Source organism: Salarias fasciatus, unplaced genomic scaffold, assembly GCF_902148845.1.
Source record: "Salarias fasciatus unplaced genomic scaffold, fSalaFa1.1, whole genome shotgun sequence".
NCBI lineage: Eukaryota > Metazoa > Chordata > Actinopteri > Blenniiformes > Blenniidae > Salarias > Salarias fasciatus.
The window spans coordinates 1,456,032-1,462,516 of record NW_021941373.1 but is presented as its reverse complement, the minus strand read 5'-3'; the positions used below and the strand labels follow the sequence as shown (position 1 = coordinate 1,462,516).

Here is a 6,485-nt window from a genome sequence, read left to right as displayed (position 1 = left end):
TTTCATCTTTTTCATTTTTTAATATGAGAAAGACTTTATTTTGAAGAAGTTTGGTTGTTGTGAAAACGCAAGGTCTTCTGTCAATAAGACTGATCAAACAGTAATTTTCCACTTTCATGTATTTTGTACTTTCATCTTTTTAGTTTTTTAATATGAGAAGGACTTTATTTTGAAGGAGTTAATATGAGACAGACTTTATTTTGAAGGAGTTGGGTTGTTGTGAAAAGTCAAGGTCTTCTATCATTATCACTGATCAACCAGTGATTTTTCACTTTCATGTATTTTCCAGTTTCATCTTTTTAGTTTTTAATATGAGAAATACTTTATTTTGAAGAAATTGGGTTGTTGTGAAATGTCAAGGTCTTATATCATTATCACTGATCAACCAGTCATTTTTAATTTTCATGTATATTCCACTTTCATCTTTTTAGTTTTATAATGACAAAGAGACTATGATTTTGAAGGAGTTGGGTTGTTGTGAAAAGTGAAGGTCTTCTATCATTATCACTGATCAACCAGTGATTTTTCACTTTCATGTATTTTCCACTTTCATCTTTTTAGTTTTTTAATGTGAAATAGACTTTGATTTTGAAGGAGTTGGGTTGTTGTGAAAAGTCAAGGTCCTCTGTCATTAACATTGATCAACCAGTAATTTTCCACTTTCATGTATTTTCCACTTTCATCTTTTTAGTTTTTTAATGTGAGACAGACTTTGATTTTGAAGGAGTTGTGTTGTTGTGAAAAGTCAAGGTCTTCTATCATTAACACTGATCAAACAGTAATTTTCCACTTTCATGTATTTTCCACTTTCACCTTTTTAGTTTTATAATATGAGAAAGACTTTATTTTGAAGAAGTTTGGTTGTTGTGAAAACGCAAGGTGTTTCCACTTTCATGTATTTTCGTCTTTCATCTTTTTGGTTTATTACTATGAGACAGACTTTGATTTTGAAGGAGTTGGGTTGTTGTGAAAAGTCAAGGTCTTCTACCATTATCACTGATCAACCAGTGATTTTTCACTTTCATGTATTTTCCACTTTCATCTTTTTAGTTTTTTAATGTGAACGAGACTTTGATTTTGAAGGAGTTGGGTTGTTGTGAAAAGTCAAGGTCTTATATCATTATCACTGATCAACCAGTGATTTTTCACTTTCATGTATTTTCCACTTTCATCTTTTTAGTTCATTAATATGAGACATACTTTGATTTTGAAGGAGTTTGGTTGTTGTGAAAACGCAAGATCTTCTGTCAATAAGACTGATCAACCAGTAATTTTTCACTTTCATGTATTTTCCACTTTCATCTTTTTAGTTTTTTGAAATGAAACACCTTATTTTGAAGGAGTTGGGTTGTTGTGAAAAGTCATGGTCTTCTGTCAATAACACTGATCAACCAGTAATTTTCCACTTTCATGTATTTTCCACTTTCATCTTTTAGTTTTTTAATGTGAAAGAGACTTTGATTTTGAAGGAGTTGGGTTGTTGTGAAAAGTCAAGGTCCTCTGTCATTAACATTGATCAACCAGTAATTTTCCACTTTCATGTATTTTCCACTTTCATCTTTTTAGTTTTTTAATGTGAGACAGACTTTGATTTTGAAGGAGTTGTGTTGTTGTGAAAAGTCAAGGTCTTCTATCATTAACACTGATCAACCAGTAATTTTCCACTTTCATGTATTTTCCACTTTCACCTTTTTAGTTTTTTAATATGAGAAAGACTTTATTTTGAAGAAGTTTGGTTGTTGTGAAAACGCAAGGTGTTTCCACTTTCATGTATTTTCGTCTTTCATCTTTTTGGTTTATTACTATGAGACAGACTTTGATTTTGAAGGAGTTGGGTTGTTGTGAAAAGTCAAGGTCTTCTACCATTATCACTGATCAACCAGTGATTTTTCACTTTCATGTATTTTCCACTTTCATCTTTTTAGTTTTTTAATGTGAACGAGACTTTGATTTTGAAGGAGTTGGGTTGTTGTGAAAAGTCAAGGTCTTATATCATTATCACTGATCAACCAGTGATTTTTCACTTTCATGTATTTTCCACTTTCATCTTTTTAGTTCATTAATATGAGACATACTTTGATTTTGAAGGAGTTTGGTTGTTGTGAAAACGCAAGATCTTCTGTCAATAAGACTGATCAACCAGTAATTTTTCACTTTCATGTATTTTCCACTTTCATCTTTTTAGTTTTTTGAAATGAAACACCTTATTTTGAAGGAGTTGGGTTGTTGTGAAAAGTCATGGTCCTCTGTCAATAACACTGATCAACCAGTAATTTTCCACTTTCATGTATTTTCCACTTTCATCTTTTTAGTTTTTTAATGTGAAAGAGACTTTGATTTTGAAGGAGTTGGGTTGTTGTGAAAAGTCAAGGTCTTCTATCATTATCACTGATCAACCAGTGATTTTTCACTTTCATGTATTTTCCACTTTCATCTTTTTAGTTTTTTGAAATGAAACACCTTATTTTGAAGGAGTTGTGTTGTTGTGAAAAGTCAAGGTCTTCTATCTTTAACACTGATCAAACAGTAATTTTCCACTTTCATGTATTTGCTACTTTCATCTTTTTAGTTTTTTAATATGAGAAGGACTTTATTTTGAAGAAGTTTGGTTGTTGTGAAAACGCAATATCTTCTGTCAATAAGACTGATCAACCAGTAATTTTCCACTTTCATGTATATTCGTCTTTCATCTTTTTGGTTTATTAATATGAGACAGACTTTGATTTTGAAGGAGTTGGGTTGTTGTGAAAAGTCAAGGTCTTCTATCATTATCACTGATCAACCAGTGATTTTTCACTTTCATGTATTTTCAACTTTAATCTTTTTAGTTTATTAATATGACACAGACTTTATTTTGAAGAAGTTTGGTTGTTGTGAAAACGCAAGGTCTTCTGTCAATAAGACTGATCAACCAGTAATTTTTCACTTTCATGTATTTTCCACTTTCATCTTTTTAGTTTTTTGAAATGAAACACCTTATTTTGAAGGAGTTGGGTTGTTGTGAAAAGTCAAGGTCTTCTATCATTAACACTGATGAAACAGTAATTTTCCAATTTCATGTATTTTCCACTTTCATCTTTTTAGTTTTTTAATGTGAAAGAGACGTTGATTTTGAAGGATTTGGGTTGTTGTGAAAAGTCAAGGTCTTCTATCATTATCACTGATCAACCAGTGATTTTTCACTTTCATGTATTTTCCACTTTCATCTTTTTAGTTTTTTAATATGAGACAGACTTTGACTTTGAAGGAGTTGGGTTGTTGTGAAAAGTCAAGGTCTTCAATCATTATCACTGATCAACCAGTGATTTTTCACTTTCATGTATTTTCCACTTTCATCTTTTTAGTTTTTTAATATGAGAAAGAGTTTATTTTGAAGAAGTTTGGTTGTTGTGAAAACGCAAGGTCTTCTGTCAATAAGATTGATCAACCAGTAATTTTCCACTTTCATGTAGTTTCCCCTTTCATCTTTTTAGGTTTTTGAAATGAAACACCTTATTTTGAAGGAGTTGGGTTGTTGTGAAAAGTCATGGTCCTCTGTCAATAACACTGATCAACCAGTAATTTTCCACTTTCATGTATTTTCCACTTTCTTCTTTTTAGTTTTTTAATATGAGAAAGACTTTATTTTGAAGAAGTTTGGTTGCTGTGAAAACGCAAGGTGTTTCCACTTTCATGTGTTTTCGTCTTTCATCTTTTTGTTTTTTTACTATGAGACAGAAGAGAATATAGGATATACTTTCTGTCAAAATGGTATGACGTCATATAAATTTAATCATAAAAAAAAAATACCTGAAAAATAAAAGTCCCGCCCCCAGCACCCCCCGCCCGCCCCCGCCCCCGCCCCCGCCATTCTTCCGGAATGAGGTCATGTCTGAGTAAAAGGCGGGAAATTTTAAAAAGGGGTTCTGTCTTTCCATAGGCGTAAGAGTGAGTCAAGATTTGCATTTGCTATATTGTAGATGTGTACTGGCTGCTCTGTAGTCTGCATGAATGTGTTGAACTTCCATCCCGAGAGCAGGGTTCTCTTTGAGTGGGAGTTCAGGGAGGTAAGAATCGCGGGCTTTTTTTTTTTTTTTGGAGGGAAAGTTTCATATGTCAGGCTGAGGGATGATGATGAGAACCAGATGTAGTAATGTAAATATCACGTGTCAGTGTCAGCAGAAAAAGAGCGGGAAATTTAGTAAAACACAAGGTTGCCATTGTATGTTGCGGGCTGAGGGATGATGATGAGAACCAGATGTAGTAATGTAAATATCACGTGTCAGTGTCAGCAGAAAAAGAGCGGGAAATTTAGTAAAACACAAGGTTGCCATTGTATGTTGCGGGCTGACGGATGATGATGAGAACCAGATGTAGTAATGTAAATATCACGTGTCAGTGTCAGCAGAAAAAGAGCGGGAAATTTAGTAAAACACAAGGTTGCCATTGTATGTTGCGGGCTGAAGGCTGATGAGAACCAGATGTAGTAATAATAATATGCATACCAATGTCTGTTTACATTAAGGCCCCCTTTCTGAGTGGGCTCGTACCCTACGGGTGTGATCATGAGGAAAAGAGCGGGAAATTTAGTAAAAAGTGCGTGAGAGTCCCCTATTGAATGTTTGCTGAGTGTGAGATAATGACAACCAGATGTGGTAATGTTTATATTACCTCCTGACTTATGGAGAGTCCGTGGATGCAATGTCACATGAGTGTAACGTGATTAATAGTAAGACAGATTCCATGAGGGGACTGGCGCCCTTGGGGTGGACCCCTGGGGGCTCCATCCATCCATCCCTTTGCAGAGAGACAAATATGGTCTGTCAGTGTTGCTGGCTGAAGCCTGATGAGTACCATATGTAGTAAAAATATGAATTTGGTGTGTGTGTGTGAGTGTGTGTGTGTGTGTGTGTGTGTGTGTGTGTGTGTGTGTGTGGGGACCGTGGGGGTACATCCCGCACCCCCTCCCATTTTCCCCGCCAAGCGTGCCTATATATTTCTGGGGGTTTGAACCTGAGCACCACATTGTTGGAGCTTGGGGTATCAGAGTCTTGGGTTGTGGAGCTTCAGACTGCTGCATCTTCGTCCAGCAGGGAACCACATCCAACCTCCGAGGAAGACTGACTTCTCTACATCATGGGGAGCACCTGCATGTATGTATTATTTTCTACTGGAAGCTTATATTTTTGTAATATTAGAATAATGGGGTTGGAATAATTATTTTCTGGGCATTATAGATCAGGGGTAACACTGGGAGACAGTGAGGGTCTGACAGTGGAAAGATCGCCTTCAAATCAGGGTGAGTTGACGTTTCCTTTGTCTGTCTCTTATAATATTTTAAAATAACTGTCTTTACAGTCTGTTTGAAATCAATATATCTTGTCATTTTTTCTGTCCATTTTTAGACCAACTCATCATTGACCTCACCACCCCACCAGCCTCCCCCACCCCTACGAGGTCTTCGCCCGCATTCGGCTCTCTCTGGACTCCAGCTGCCCCTCCACCATCACCGAGTACTGGGCCATCTCATGCATTCAGCTCTCTTTGGACTCCACACACTGTTGGCGCTGATCGTAAGCTATTTTAGTATGTTTTTTTTTTTCAGCAGTCAGTGAATTGCGTGGATATGGTTCGACTGATTAACACCAATTTTACGTGTTCCAGGAATTGCGGTTGTTCCACCATCAAGATTGAACGATCCTGAAAGAGAGGAAGAGGCTTCAGGAGTTGCATCTGGGGTTGACCGCGAAGAGGAAGGAGGACAGCAAGCCTCTGCAGAAGACCGGAGCGAAGATGTGCGCGGTGAGAGGAATGAGGAAGATGATGAAGTGAGAAATCATTTCCTCAATCAAGAGAATGACTATGAAGATATGACAGGGCACACCACCCGCAGCCTTACAATCCCCCGCCTTGAAGACGCTGAATCAGATTTCTTCAACCATGTAGTGCCGGTGATTGAACAAGCGTTTGAGACATTCATAAATGATTCATTCCTGTTAAAGGAACGCATGCTCGTACAGATATACCAACGTCTTAGACAAAATCTCAATCGTGCTCAAACACGTGGGCTGGGTGTCAGTGCTATCAGCCGTGCTATCACCCGCGGGCAGAGATCCCCGCTACCGAGACTGGCCCCACTTCTCTAAATCACCATTTGCTGAAATCAATAACTGAAGCTTTTAAAAATATTGGAAAAAACAATGGATCAATCAGAAAGTGACAATCTCTTAGAAATCCCTCAACACCTCCTCCGCACGATCTCCGAGTTGAATGGTGAAACAGTAATTGAAAGTGTTAATCGTCCGTCTCATCCCGGCTCGCCAACACAGCACCCCCACCATCTGTCTCAAAGTAGTAGAGTTTTTCTCCCAAGCGAAGATGAGCTCGTGGAGCTTCTGGAGACCTACAGATATAGTGAGTCAGCAGGGGTAGATGACACCACGTCAGACAGTATATGGAGTCCTGCTGACAGCTCATGCTGCGATGCACTCACCTGCTTTGAGAGA

General features: G+C 37.3%; 1 long non-coding RNA gene across 2 annotated transcripts; it reads left to right on the top strand.

The window, feature by feature from the left end:
• Positions 1-5,085: 5,085 nt before the first annotated feature.
• On the top strand, positions 5,086-5,806 carry LOC115384917 (uncharacterized). Of its 2 annotated transcripts, XR_003930997.1 has the most exons (4): positions 5,086-5,132; positions 5,217-5,278; positions 5,385-5,552; positions 5,644-5,806. It is a non-coding gene; the product is annotated as an uncharacterized LOC115384917 (long non-coding RNA). The 2 variants fall into 2 exon arrangements; XR_003930996.1 differs by having other exon boundaries at positions 5,099-5,278.
• The last annotated feature ends 679 nt before the right edge of the window (positions 5,807-6,485 follow it).